Raw genomic sequence first — 16,241 nt, forward strand, 5'->3', positions numbered from 1 at the left:
CAATTTTAGTAATTATTTCTTATATATTTATTATTATATTATATTTTATTTATTTGGAGTGTTAATTAATTAATTGGTTGTTAGGTAGTATAATAATTGAATTATATTAATTAATTTGGTGTGTTAATTAATTATTTAGTTTATATGAGATATAATGAATAATTAATTATATTAATTAACTTGGTGTATATTGAGTTGGTTTGAATTATTTGAATTAAATAGAGATATTTAAATATTAGGTCTTATTGGGCCTATTAATTAAACTAGAGGTATCACTCTTTAAGCCCAAATATAACACTAGTATATAAGAGGTGAGGAGAGTGAGAATTAGGATTCATTTGATCATTGGACAACAATAGAGAAAGAGAAGAGGAAAAGTAAGGAGAAGAGGGGAAGAACAAGAGAGAAGCTAGGGTTTCCAGAAAATTGAAGAGGTAAGGGGGGAATCCTTATTATTATGGGTTAGTATGATTGGGGCAATGGGTAGAAATATGTTTACGTTGAATTCTCTAAAATCTAACAATTTTGATGAGTATTCTTGATTTGTGGTGGTTTAATTGTGTTAAAACTGTAAATTAACCTTATATAATGAGAGTATTGTATGAGTTATAATTTTCTGAACGTTTGGCTTTTTACGGAATCGAAATCGGAGGTTCGAAAGTCCTCCAACGATGAAAAACGCAGAAAATTCTGCATTCTGTTTTTTTGTTAACGCAGGAATAGCATTCTGTTTTGCATTAACAGGTTAACCAAATGCGTTAACAGGTTAACACTGTTGAAAATCTGTTAGAAATTTGTATTCTGTGTTGCGTTAACAGGTTAACCAAATGCGTTAACAGGTTAACCAAATGCGTTAACAGGTTAACACTGTTAAAAATCTGTTAGAAATTTGTATTCTGTCTTGCGTTAACAGGTTAACCAAATGCGTTAACAGGTTAACACTGTTGAAAATCTGTTAGAAATTTGTATTCTGTCTTGCGTTAACAGGTTAACCAAATGCATTAACAGGTTAACACTGTTGAAAATCTGTTAGAAATTTGTATTCTGTCTTGCGTTAACAGGTTAACCAAATGCGTTAACCGGTTAACACTGTTGAAATCTTCCAGAAAGTGTATTCTATTTCGCGTTAACAGGTTAACCATATGCGTTAACCGGTTAACACTGTTTGAAAAGTGAAAAATTGAGATTTAAATGCTGTATTCATTTTGGAATGAAATCTAATTAAGCGTATTTGATAATTAGTTTATATATGTGAATAGTGGATTGTGATGAATGTGTATATGTACTATTGGTGGATAATTCATAGAATTGAGTTATGGTTATATGTGGAATGATTAAGATGGTAGGGATGATCTTAATTGCATATTATGTGAATGGTGTATTTGTTATGAATGTGTATTTGATAATTAGCCTATATTTGTGAATGATATATTGTTATGAATGTGTATATGTACCAATGGTGGATAGATCATAGAGTTGAATTATGGTGATATGTGGAATGTTAAGATGGTAGAGATGATCTTAATTGCATATGTATTGGTATCTGTACATTCATTCATGGCATGGTCGGCTTCATAGTGGAAGCGGTGAAACTGAGGGTTCACATAGACGTTGATCCTTAATTGGAAATAGGCGTAGCACACGTTGATCCTTAATTGGAAATAGGCGTGGTAGTGGCTTGGATTCTAGATATTGAATCGGAAAGCGGTGAAACTGTGGGTTCACATAGACGTTGATCCTTCATTGGAAATAGGCGTAGCACACGTTGATCCTTAATTGGAAATAGGCGTGGTAGTGGCTTTGATCTTGTCCGAATCGGAAGCGTGGCTTGGATTCTAGATATTGAATCGGAAAGCGGTGAAACATTGGGTTCACATTGAGGTACCGCATGCATAGAGTCACATGTCTTGCATTGAGTCACATTAGAGTTATGTGATAATTGAATGTTTGCATTGATGTGATTGTGAGGTGTGTATGAAATATAGTAATTGAATTTGGTGATGTTTGGATACATAATTTGGAAAATATGTGATTATGTGATAATTGTAGTTATGTGTATATTTGAGAACATAGTATAGGATTTTAACATTATACTCCTTGAGTTTTGATGGATGTTGAAACATGTGAAATAAATGTTAGTTAATATTATTTACATGGTTATACGAAGTGTGATGAATTCCTTTAATTGTTGATTTAATCATTGTGCTTTATTATACTTCTTCATAATGATTTGAATTCTCACCCTTTCTGTTTGAATGTTACCTTTACATGGGTATCATGCAGATACTCCAGAGTAGTATTGCTGAAGTAAGTGGACGACAGCTCGCTCGAGATTAGCCGGATAGTTTCCGTATTTTAGTTTGAAGACTAAGTAGTGAGTCGATGCTCTGGTCATGTAACACTGGTTAGATTAGTAGTATTGAACTCATATCTTATTTGGATATGCATCATGTTATTACTTGTTTGATTTTATCTTGAGGTGATTATTGAGAGATGATCATGGTATGGGACATGGATCATTTTATGAAATACATGAGTATTCATTATTTTCCGCTGCGAACACATATTCTTGAATATTCATGAGAAGTGAAATGTGTTATTTTGAATGACCAGGTGTATTGTATATTGATGATGAATGATGTTTGGTTTTTGAAAACGTCGATGTGACGCCCTTTTGTTTATATGCGTGCTTGTTCACTCTGATTATATGTTAAGTATTGTGGGGTAGAAAAGGGGTGTTACAGGATACCCATTTTTGCTTGTGTCGCCCTTTCGGGTTTTCAACTCAGCGGGTCAGATTCTTTTATTTTCATCCCTAATTTTGCCTGGATCTCCCTTTCGGGTTTTCAATCCACCGGGATAGCCATTTTTTTTGCCTAAATCTCCCTTTTAGGTTTCGGTTTAGCGGCTTTTATTATTCCACTTTTTAGGCGAAGTACTTTTTAATAGCATCAGTATTTATGGGAAGCGGCAACTCATCATCGTCCATAGTTGCTAGAATTAGAGCGCCTCCGGAAAAGGCTCTAACCACCACAAATGGACCTTCATAATTTGGTGTCCATTTCCCTCTAGAGTCTTTGTGAATAGGAAAGATTTTCTTCAACACTAAATCTCCCTCTTGAAACACTCTGGGACGAACTTTCTTGTCGAATGCCTTTTTAAGACGCCTCTGATAGAGTTGACCATGACCTAACGCTTTCAAGCGCTTCTCCTCAATAAGGTTGAGCTCGTCGTACCTTGATTGAACCCATTCTGCTTCGTCTAGCTTAGCCTCCATCAAGACTCTCATCGAGGGGATCTCCACCTCTATAGGGAGAACTGCTTCCATATCGTATACCAAGGAATAAGGGGTTACCCCTGTCGAAGTTCGTACCGACGTGCCATAGCCATGTAACGTAAAAGGTAACATTTCATGCCAATCCTTGTACGTGACAACCATCTTTTGGATGATTTTCTTGATATTTTTATTTATAGCTTCAACAGCCCCATTCATCTTAGGTCGATAGGGTGATGAGTTGTGGTGCTCGATCTTGAATGTTGTGCATAACTCATCCATGGTCTTGTTGTTGAGATTGGACCCATTATCAGTGATGATTTTGTTGGGAATCCCATATCGACATATGATGTTATTTTTCAAGAAACGAGCGACCACGTGCTTTGTGACATTCGTATAAGACGCGGCTTCCACCCATTTGGTAAAGTAATATATGGCCACCAAGATAAACCTGTGTCCATTTGATGCTTTAGGCTCTATCATTCCAATCATATTGATGCCCCACATAGATAAAGACCAAGGTGACACTATGACATTCAGCGGGGTAGGCGATACGTGTGTTTTGTCAACATAGATTTGGCATTTGTGGCATGTTCTGGTGTAATGGTAACAGTCAGCTTCCATTGTCAACCAATAAAAACCCTCCCTTAGGATTTTCTTTGCCATGGCATGCCCATTTGCGTGCGTACCGAAAGACCCTTCATGTATGTCCCTCATAAGCTGATGCGCTTCGTGTTTGTCTACACACCTTAACAAAACCATGTCATGGTTTTGCTTGTATAATACTTCTCCATTCAAGAGGAATTTTGATTCCAACCTCCGGAGGGTTCTCTTGTCAAGACTGGAAGCCTCTTCCGGATATTCACGCTTCTCTAGATACTGTTTGATATTAAAGAACCAAGGTTTACCATCTGGCTCTTCTGCTGTCGTCAGGCAATGAGCAGGTTCGTCAAAACGCCTAATTTCAATAAGAGGCTGATGGTTGGGCCATATCAATTTGTACATGGAAGCCAGAGTTGCTAAGGCATCTGCCATCTGATTCTCTTCTCGAGGTATATGAGAGAAAGTGATTTTGTCGAACTTTGGGAGTAGCTTCAGTACATAATCCCGGTATGGAATTAGGTTAGCATGTCTTGTTTCCCAATCACCTCTGATCTAATGTATGACTAGAGCGGAGTCCCCGAATACTTCTAGTATCTTGATCTTCAACTCAATAGCTTCTTCCAACCCTAGTATGCAAGCTTCATATTCGGCCATGTTGTTTGTGCAGGTAAAACAAAGCTTTGTGGTGAATGGTAGATGGAAATTCTTGGGAGACATCAACACTGCCCCAATTCCATGGCCTATTGCAGTTGAGGCACCATCAAACATGAGCGTCCACCCTGTTCTTGGCTCCAGAATTTCCTCTAGTTCGGAGTCTTCAACGTCCTTAACAACCATGATGTTCTCATCTGGGAAGTCGAACTTCAAAGATTGGTAATCCTCCAGTGGTTGGTGAGCAAGATGGTCTGCTAATATGCTTCCTTTGATCGCCTTTTGCGCAACATATTGGATATCGTATTCTGACAACAACATCTGCCATCGGGCAATTCTACCAATGAGAGCTGGTTTCTCGAATATGTACTTGATGGGATCCATTTTAGATATCAACCAAGTCGTGTGAGTTAGCATGTACTGCCTGAGACGCTTAGCGGCCCATGTGAGTGCACAACAAGTCTTCTCAAGTAGTGAATATCTGGTCTCACATTCATTAAATTTCTTGCTCAGATAATAGATGGTGTCGCACCTCGAAAAATGAGAACACGACTTAAGCGAAGCGCAATGGCACGCTCGCAATGATGGATTGAATAGAGTTGCCACCGAACTTTATTTATTCCTAAAAAGGAAAGGGAAATATCGACTAAACCCAAGACAAAACGACAATGATTATGGTCGTCGCAACCAATATCAGGGTTCGGGAGTCGATTATGCAAGGGGAACGTATTAGCACCCCTCACGTCCGTTGTACTCAACGGGAACCATTAGGTTAGTTGTGTGCGTTAATGTTAGTTTGAAATGTTAGGCTTTTCAAGTTATTAGGTGGGAAAGAAAGAATAGAAGAGGGGAGAATGTTTTTGGATTTTTAACGAAGCATTAAACCTAAGTTTATTTTAGTGGGCCTGACAAGATTTACAAATCCTGCTCCTACGTATCTCCAGGTGCAATAGAGAACTCAAGGCTTACGTAGTTCTAGGTAGAAAATGTTTTTTTGTTGGTCGATTTTAGTGAAAGCCATATTGTATTAATCGACGAAGACATTGTTTTACCCAAAACAGATGAGGAGCGGACGTATACCACCCATCGAATGGATTTACAAATCAACATTCAGAAGAACGTCACTTATCTCGACTCAACAATCGTGGCCGAAACATTGTTTTTCATCACCTTAAGACAATATATCTTTTGTTTATGAAAAGGTTTTTTGATTAATCGCACGGCGGCGAGAAAAGAGTTTGATTGGTTGGATGTATTTTGAGTGATGACGAGAACTTGGATGAGCGAGATATCCATCTCGAATCCTAGTCTTAGGAGTGCGTGGTATCCACCATGTTCCATTTCCATCTTTATTGGCAAAAATGTTTAATAAAGAATTAAGTGTTTTGAGGTTTGATTGAGAAAGGGGTTTGAAGAAACCGCATTGACGGTTTTAAATGATGGCGAGAGCTAAGATAGGCGAGGCATCCACCTCGAATCTTAATCTCAGGAGTGCACGGTATCCACCATGTTCCATTTCCATCTTATTGAAAGAGGTTAAGATAGGAATTAAATATTTTGAAGTTTGAAAGACAAGTACTTGTGACTTGCAAGCTCTTACAGCTTGGGTCTAATACTCGGGACTACGTCTGGATATTCCATCCAGGTAATCTTTTTCTTTCCAATTTTATTAAGAAGATGGTTTGAGATATTTACAGGTGTTTTGGAGAGAAGACGAATATTTATGGCTTACAAGCTCTTACAGCTTGAGCCTAATATTCGGGATTATGACTGGATATTTCATCCAAGATAATTTTTTTCTTCAGACTTTACTTATGAAAATAATTTGAGTTGGTGAGATTTTATAAAAAAACTAACTTGATATTGATCAAGAATTCATTGTAAGAAGGCCCAAGAGTAAGCCACGGGACCGGAATCCAATCGAAATCAAAAGCAAACTGAATTTAGCTTTAAGATGCCTTAGAGTGGATTCATGTAAGAATCATTCTATAAGAATCCAGGCAATTGAATATATGCACCCCAAGCGGTTTTCGAAAGTCAAATTGTACTTAAACTTCCTAAATCGCAATGCAATGAAATCGATTTTAAACTTCCTAAATCGCAATGCAATGGAATCGATGCAATAATTAACTTAGCAATAAAAAAATATATTAATCAATTAAGCTATAATCAAATAAATCAAAATGATGAACAAATAATTAGTTACTAATAAATTTTTTAAAAGAATAAGAATGTCTATATAGACATGTTGGTGTAAGTTAGTAAAAGGGGCTTGAAAAGGCCCAAGGCCCACATCCGATAAAAACCTAATCTATATAAAAATTAAGCAAATAAATAAAATTACAAAAAATAAAATAGAAAGAGAGAGGGAAGACGGTGCTTCTTTGAAGCGGAATGCGGAATTTCAAATTTTAAGGGGGTCCACTCGTATTGAGACACGTGGCCATGGGATAAACATAAAAACAAAACCAAACTTTTCTCTTTCCCCACCTCACATGAAGAAAAACAGCAGAAACTCCTTTCGTTGAAACATTCAAAATGAACAAGTTCACCATAGCACAACAACATGAACAAGAAACCAAATTGAACAGCCAAAACATACAACATCATATGATTCATACTTCAAATAAAAGACAGACAACAGATCCATCAAATCTCTTATTACACAACCGCGACACTGTCTTTGATTTCAAACCAGAGGCGGTAGAGAAACATTGTTGAGTCTCTCAAGAACCAGAATAAGTGCCTGAGTACCCAAATCACCTTCCCCACGAGCCTTAAGCGACACGTAAAGTTGTTGGGCAAGTGCCAAACCAGGTAAAGCAATACCCAATTTCTCACACTCCTTCAAACAAATTCCCAAATCCTTCACAAAATGGTTCACATAGAACCCTGCTGCAAAATCCCTCTTCAAGATAGGCCATTTTGAACTTCTCCAAGTCAGGCTTAAAGGTCACCTTGGTCCAGTTCTCACTAGCTTTGCATTTGGTTATCACTGGCTCACACTTCGTCCCCATATTATTTGAGAACACCTGCTTATACTTTTTCAGACGACGACCATCAACAATCTCAATGATAAACTCAGTGGAAAAAATATTCGTGAGCTCAGCACCATAACCATTCCGTCCACCGGTAGTTTTCTTCACATTATCATCATGGTTACTACTAGTAAGAAGGTGACCGAAGATCAACTCAGGAACATAAACCTTCTCCTCCTGATGAATCTCAACCAGAACACCGTCGCCGTTGTTGTAAACAGAAACCGCGTTCGCTTCCGGATCTATCCTAACCTTCAACGAATCCATAGACGGATTCTTATTTCTGATTGGTTAAGAGGGAATCATAAAGATAGAAATTGTAGTCCATTGATGAACTGAATATGACGGTCAGGATCAAAACAACTTAAAAATTATCCCTTTTAAAAATTGAATTGATTAAAATCAAATTTAATTAATTAACACAAACAAAATTCATAGTTTTTTTTTAAAATAACCTTAATAAAATAAAAATAACGACATGAACAATGCTATTTAATTTTTCTGAATCTTTTGACAAAAGCATAAAAAGAAAAGACTGGAAATGAATAAAAATGGGGCACGAAAGTGCCCAATTTTTTTTTTAAATGACTGTACCACACTGATCAGTGCGAAATAAACTTCTCGGAAATATACATCGTTTGAGCCAATTTTGAAATGAAAAATGACCGGTTAAATGCTCAGACTGACCAAAATGTGACCGAAAAAATTAGCCGAAAAATAAATCGAGCTTACCAGGTTAAACTACGCGAAACGTAGATTAATAAAATTGATGTCTAGAAGCTTGATTTTAAAAATTTTCGTTCACTGATTTGACGCACATCCGTTGATTAATTCAACCGGTTTGTCTGTAGATCCGAAAAATTATTTCGACTGATATTTTCGGCACTATGCGGTATGGAATGCATGGTATGCTATGTAGACATGCAATAGCTATGGTGAATATATTGAATCAGCGATTCAGGGTCAAAATTGGGGTGTGACAGATGGCATACTCTTTTCTACCAGTCTCATCTTGTTGTCCCAATACAAAACCCATGGACTCGTCAAGCACGGTTAGATACATGATGAGAGGTCTCCCTTCTGCGGGGGGCATCAGAATCGGTGGCTCTTGCAAGTATTCTTTGATTTTATCGAAGGCTATTTGGTAGTCATTGTTCCACTCCACGCCTTGATTCTTCCTCAGGAGCTTGAATATTGGTTTACATGTTGTAGTAAGGTGAGAGATAAACCTGGCGATGTAATTTAGTCTCCCCAAGAAACCACGAACCTCCTTTTCAGTCCTCGGTGCAGGCATATTTTGAATGGCTCGAACCTTGTCAGGATCTACTTCAATTCCTTTTTGGCTTACAATAAAGCCTAAAAGCTTCCCATATCGAACCCCAAATGTGCATTTGTTAGGATTAAGCCTCAACCTAAACTTCCTCAAACGAGCAAATAGTTTCCCCAGGTTGGTGATGTGCTCTTCTTTTTTCTGGGATTTGGCAATCATATCATCGACATACACCTCAATCTCTTCATGAATCATGTCATGAAAGAGAGTCACCATGGCACGTTGATATGTTGCCCCAACGTTCTTTAATCCGAAAGGCATTACTTTGTAACAAAAAGTACCCCAGGGGGTAATGAACGTGGTCTTCTCCATGTCTCCAGGATCCATTTTAATTTGGTTGTATCCAGAGAAACCATCCATAAAGGAAAACACAGAGAAATGAGTTGTGTTATCCACCAATACATTAATGTGAGGTAATGGGAAATCGCCTTTGGGACTAGCTCTGTTTAAGTCTCGGTAGTCTACACACATGCGAACTTTTCCATCTTTCTTCGATACTGGTACAATGTTAGCAACCCATTGTGGGTACTTAGCGACTTCCAGGAAACCAACATCCAACTGCTTTCTCACCTCTTCTTTGATCTTGAGAGCCATATCAGGTTGAGTTCTTCTTAGCTTTTGTTTGACAGCAGGGCATTCTTCCTTAAGGGGAAGCTTGTGGGTCACGATATCAGTGTCTAATATGGGCATGTCTTGGTATGACCAAGCGAACACATCGTCATATTCTTGGAGGAGCTCTATCAGACTTGTCTTCACTGTATCTTGAAGTGCGGCGCCTACCCTTAATTCTCTCTTATCTTCTTCTGTTCCCAGATTGATAACTTCAACGTCTTCCTGGTGTGGTTGAATGACCTTCTCTTCTTGTCTGAGTAATCTGGCCAACTCTTTAGGGAGCTCGAAATCTTCCCCCACTTCGTCTTCATCTTGGTAGATTGGACAATCAAAGTCATATTGGATCGTAGAAGTGTCGTTATCAATGATCTCGGTGGTGTTTCTGCATGTTATGATTTATGCAGCTTATTTAGAAAGTGTGTGCATAAAAATTGATTGCCATTTTTGTAAATAGATCAAAACGAAAGAAAAAGAACAAAAATTTGAATGCAAAACGTCATTTCATTAATGATAAAAACTCTTGAAAAAGATAAAGGAGGCCCTATAACATGCCACTGTGCCTTGGGCAGAGCAAAGGGTTTTGTCTAAAATGATAAAATTACTTTTGAAAGATTTGGGGAACCTCCACAACCTTCCAGTTTGTTAGTTCTTCATTAGGTGCGGCTTGATGCATCCAGCAGGACACCCCCTCCTTGCGATTTTCTTTACTGATCATTGCCACCTGCTTGCCAAAGATGTGGCCAGTGCTGGTGAATTTTTTCTCCACAGAAGGAATTTCTTCTTTGTCATGTTGGTTACCATCTTTGTGTGATGATGGGTCATACCCCAGGCCAAACTTGTCTTGTTTCTCTTTCACTTCCACCACTTTGCCCCAGTCTTGAGCATATTCACTTTCCATAACAGCTTTAGCTCCTTGCCACGAGGCCATGGATGGTCCTGATTTCGGGACCTCCAAGGTCTGTTCGACGGCCATCATGTTTACCACTTCCAAGGATTGGAATGGTGTTTCAGTGATTTCACCATCTACCTCGATATATCGGAAAGATGTCAAGTGAGTAACCAAGATGTCTTCCTCTCCTCCAATCACAATCATCTTGTCATTTATAATGAATTTCATCTTTTGATGCAGAGTAGAGGTGACAACACCTGCGGAGTGAATCCAGGGTCTCCCAAGTAGGCAGCTATAACCAGGATGTATGTCCATGACCTGGAATGTGATATTGAAAATAGTTGGACCTATCTTGGTTGGTAAGTCAACTTCTCCTATCACTTCTCGCCTTGAGCCATCAAATGCTTTTATGATTAGGGTACTGGGCTTCATGCTTATCCCTTCTATTGACAGCTTTATCAAAGTTATCTTCGGCATGACATTCAATGAGGAACCTGTGTCTACCAACACCCTCGACAGTATAGTATCTATGCATTTCAAGGAGATATGGAGAGCCTTGTTATGATTATTTCCCTCAATCGGTAGTTCATCATCATTAAAACCCAAGAAATTCCCAGTAGTCACACAAGCTATCACATCATCAAACTGTTCTATTGTTATTGATAACACGAAATTATATCACATTTTAGGACTTAATTCAATTAAATTATATTATTATTTACTTTAAATTATTTCATTTTATCAGATATTACGCGGTATTTCCTTCCTATTTATCTCAGGTATCTATTTGAAGCAAAAGTAAAAAAAGGAAGAAAAGGAGGTGTAAAAAGAAGTTTCTGGAAACAAATAGCAAAAGCCAAGCCCAACCCAAAGAAGGCACATGCGTTGTGCCTGTGACGAGCGTCACAGAGGTTGTGACGAGCGTCACGCTATATGCACTTGTGTGACGAGCGTCACACATGGTGTGACGGACGTCACACCATTCCCTTATATTTGAGGCACAAGGAACGCTTCAGAGACGTTGAGAGAGAGTTGAGCCCTATTTCCACGCCCAACTATTCTGCACGTTGAAGACTTTTTGACGCGGAAGCAGTTGCAGGAGGTGGCATATAAATAGTAGCTTTTTGGAAAGCTCAGGGTCCCACGCCTTTTTCCAGATTTTTGCCGTTTTCGTATTCTTTCTTTTTCCAGCAGCTTAGGCATATTTTTACAGTATTACTTTGACAAATTTTTATATTGTTTTCCTTTTGCAATTCTATTTTCTTTTCCAGCTCTTAATTAATTTTTCGCACAATAGTTTCTACACCGGAAACTATTGTGTATCTTTTACCGGATCTAACCTTACGTTAGAATCTAGTTTTTTTTATTCCTTCGTTTTATTTTTCTGCCTGATTGAAGAACTCAAGAACAAATCCAACCGGTCTGTGGTGGAGTGTTCAAGACTGCTATTTAATTATTCAGGTTCTTTATTTATTTGTTGAATTTATATATGCTTGTTTTTATTATTAATTTTTGCTGCTTGCAAGTGATGAATCTGTTTATGCATGTTATTTATTTAAGTCTGTTTAGCATGTCTGGCTGATTTATTTAGGTATCGGTATGTAAAGTAAGCGGAATGAAGGAATCAAAACTAAGTTGGTTTAATTAAGTTTAAAATTAAAATCACTCTTTTTACGGTCTCAATTTACAGGTTTAATAACAAAGTTTTTGTACGAAAGTAAAAGACATAAAGAAGTTAAAATCAATAGAGCGAGAGTTTGAGGTTTTGACTGGACAGTGTAAATTGGACATTAATTCTAGATCAGGGCGAGAGCAATTTTTAGAGTTAATTAAATTCTAACCTTTTTCAAAAAGTATTTTTAAAGATTGAATGTGAGGGCGAGAGTTAAGCATTTGAGTTTAATTATATAACCTAAGTCAACAGAGCGAGAGTTTGAGATAAGGGTGTTTAAACGATTAGTGTTTTCTTTAAAAGAGTTTCTACGGATTCTACTGTTTTCAAAAAGTGGTTTTTGACTTAACTATAAGTGACAGCTACGTTAATATAAAATCATAGTTTATTCAACAGAGCGAGAGTTTGAGATAAAACTTTTAACCAATAGTGTCAACTGAAAAGATTCATTTTAAAACCAAGAAACCAATAAAGAATTGATTCCCTAATTACGACGAATTACATACCGATATCCGCTTATTAAATATTAATTTTAGATCTTATTTTAGTTTTAGCTTTTCCCCCCCAACAATCAAAGTATTACCTGCCTTAGCTTTACGAAGTAACCTTAGATAACGGTATATCGATTCATAAGTCCCTGTGGGATCGATATCTTTTAAAACTACGCGATAGAACTGTGCACTTGCAGTTTGTACCCTAAATTCGACTCATAAAGTCGCGATCAAGTTTTTGGCGCCATTGCCGGGGACTTTTATTTAGTCGATATCGTAACTCTCCTGTTACGCTGTAGAGACTAAGGCTTTTATTTTTCTTTTCTTTCTTTCGTTGATTTGTATGCCACGCACTCGCTCTCAAGGCGAACCGCTCTACCTACGAATCAACGATATCGAACTATATCTCCGAGTCTTACGAAGAATTCGGGAATATCGTGCTGCAAACAATCTACCTCCTGTAGAACTTCCTGATTTCAAAAATATTTTCCCTTCGATACCCGAGATGGCAGAACCAGCTCGTGCTCTTAGAGATTACGCCGCTCCATCGCAAGATGAACCGCATTCAAGTATTGCTCCGCCCGCAATCGAAGCAAACAACTTTAAACTCAAACCTTCACTGTTGCAGGCAGTGCAACAGAACCAATTCTCTGGGAATCCTACCGAGGATCCTAACCTTCATTTATCCGTATTTGTCCAATACGCTGATACTGTTAAAGCTAATGGTGTCACTTCAGAGGCAATTCGACTTCGTCTTTTTCCTTTCTCACTAAGAGATAGCGCTAGAAGATGGCTTCAATCTCTTCCTTCCAACTCAGTCACCACATGGAACGAGTTGAAGAAAGTTTTTCTTGCTCGATATTTTCCGCCAAGCAAAACAGCTATGTTAAGAGCCCAAATAAATGGATTTAAACATAAAGATAACGAGTCTCTTTTCGAAGCATGGGAAAGATACAAAGACATGATGAGACTTTGTCCACACCATGGTTTAGAAGACTGGTTAGTAATTCATACATTCTATAATGGTCTCTTGTACAACACGAGGTTAACAATAGATGCCGCCGCCGGTGGCGCGCTAATGAACAAACCTTATGCAGACGCTTACCAACTTATCGAAAGCATGGCTCAAAACCACTATCAGTGGGGAACCGAACGAACAATGGTGGAAAAACCTCAAACAAAAACTGGCATGTACGAGATAAGTAACCTTGATCATGTTAATGCAAAAGTGGATGCTCTGGTCCAGAAAATTGAAAGTTTAAATGTATCACCTCCAGCCACAGTAGTTGCCATAACTCAGAATTGCGAAGTCTGTGGAATCCAAGGTCACACTCCTGCAGATTGTCAACTCCTAACAGGAATCCAAGCGGAGCAAGTAAACTATGCTCAAGGAAGCCCCTATTCGCATACCTATAACTCAAATTGGAAGAATCATCCAAAATTTTCATATAAGAGTAATAATGCTCTATACGCACCTGGACAATCTCCAAATCAAGCCCCAGCTATACCTCCGGGATATCAGAAGCCGACCCCATCTACACCTAACAATAACGCCCCTAGGAAATCCAACTTGGAAATCATGATGGAGAACTTTATAGCTTCTCAACAGCAAACCAATAAAGATTTCTTAAACCAGAATGTACACACTGGCGAACAAATTAAACAACTAGCAAGTAAAGTAGATGCCCTGGCTACTCATAACAAAATGCTGGAAACGCAAATATCACAAGTAGCTCAACAACAAGCGCCTACTGCTGCCCCAACTGGTACATTTCCTGGCCAACCCCAACCTAACCCAAGAAGCCACGCTCATGCAATTATAATGAGAAGTGGAACGGAAGTGGAAGGACCGTCTGACCCAAGGATAGAAAACCAAAACTCTGAAAGGTCAACTGAGGAAAGTGAACCTAAGGAAAAGGCAGAGAGTAATAAGGAAACCGTAGAAAAGAAGGAACCTTATGTACCTCCACCACCTTATAAACCACCTATCCCTTACCCTCAAAGGCTTGTTAAAACCAAAGATGCAGGCCAATTTAAAAAATTTGTCGACCTACTAAAACAATTAAACGTCACTATTCCGTTTACAGAAGCTATTACGCAGATGCCCTCATATGCCAAGTTTTTAAAAGAAATTCTTTCTAATAAAAGGAAACTTGAAGATAGCGAAACCGTTACACTTACTGCTGAATGTAGCGCTATAATACAGAATATGCCTCCTAAACTTAAAGACCCAGGTAGTTTCTCTATACCTTGTCACATAGGAAAATTTGTCATAGACAAAGCCTTATGCGATTTAGGAGCCGGTATTAGTGTTATGCCTTTATCCATATGCAAGAGACTTGAAATGGGAGAATTAAGACCAACTAAAATGTCTGTGCAACTAGCAGATCGTTCCGTAAAATATCCTGTAGGAATTCTTGAAAACGTTCCAGTGCGCATAGGCCAATTCTACATTCCAACTGATTTTATAATTATGGATATTAGAGAAGATGAAGTTACACCCATTATACTGGGAAGACCGTTCTTAGCAACCGCCGGTGCAATCATAGACGTAAAACGAGGACGACTCACTTTCGAAGTAGGAGAAGAGAAAATTGAGTTCATCCTTTCCCAATTTTTGAAAGCACCTGCAATAGAAGATACATGTTACTTCATGGATATCATCGATGAATGCATAAAAGAAACGGAGTTAGAAAAAGACAAATCATCTGACTACCTTGTAGAAGAAAAACTTAACCAATGTTTAGCAATAACACCGGACCCTACGCAATGCCTCAAGAAACCAACCTTAGACCTGAAAACACTTCCCAAGAATCTGAGATATGAATTCCTAGACTTAGAGCTTGAACGACCAGTGATAGTTAATGCTGACCTAGGAACACTCGAAACAGAAAAACTCCTGCATATCTTAAGAAAATATCCAACCGCACTAGGTTACAACATCACCAATCTTAAAGGAATAAGTCCTTCTATTTGTATGCACCGCATCATGTTAGAAGAAGACTGTAAAACTTCTAAGGAACACCAGAGAAGACTAAACCCGATCCTAAGTGAGGTAGTGAAGAAGGAAATAACCAAGTTATTAGAGGCAGGTATCATATATCCTATATCTGATAGCAAATGGGTTAGTCCTGTACAAGTAGTACCAAAGAAAGGAGGCATAACAGTCATTGAAAATGAAAAAGGAGAAACTATAACCAAACGAATCGAATCAGGATGGAGAATGTGCATTGACTATAGGAAACTAAACAAAGCAACCCGAAAAGATCATTTCCCTTTACCATTCATTGACCAAATGTTAGAACGATTAGCAAAACATTCACATTTCTGCTATCTAGACGGTTACTCAGGTTTCTTTCAAATACCAATTCACCCTGATGACCAAGAAAAGACAACGTTCACGTGCCCTTTTGGTACCTTCGCTTATAGACGAATGTCGTTTGGCTTGTGTAATGCTCCTGCAACTTTCCAAAGATGCATGATGGCAATATTCGCCGATTTTCTAGAAAACATCATGGAAGTATTTATGGATGACTTTTCCGTATGCGGACAAAGCTTTGAAGAATGTCTTGAAAACCTAGAGAAAGTTGTAGAGCGATGTGTAAAAGTAAACCTAGTACTTAATTGGGAAAAATGCCACTTTATGGTACAAGAAGGAATTGTTTTAGGACACATCATCTC

The 16,241-nt window shown here is 38.2% G+C and overlaps 1 non-coding gene across 1 annotated transcript; it reads right to left on the minus strand.

Annotated features, from left to right (window-relative positions):
• Nucleotides 1–13,443: 13,443 nt before the first annotated feature.
• On the minus strand, nt 13,444–13,550 carry LOC127133643 (small nucleolar RNA R71). Its single transcript, XR_007807596.1, has one exon. It is a non-coding gene; the product is annotated as a small nucleolar RNA R71 (small nucleolar RNA).
• Between the last annotated feature and the right edge of the window lie 2,691 nt (nt 13,551–16,241).

The sequence above is a fragment of the Lathyrus oleraceus genome, chromosome 3, assembly GCF_024323335.1.
Source record: "Lathyrus oleraceus cultivar Zhongwan6 chromosome 3, CAAS_Psat_ZW6_1.0, whole genome shotgun sequence".
NCBI lineage: Eukaryota > Viridiplantae > Streptophyta > Magnoliopsida > Fabales > Fabaceae > Lathyrus > Lathyrus oleraceus.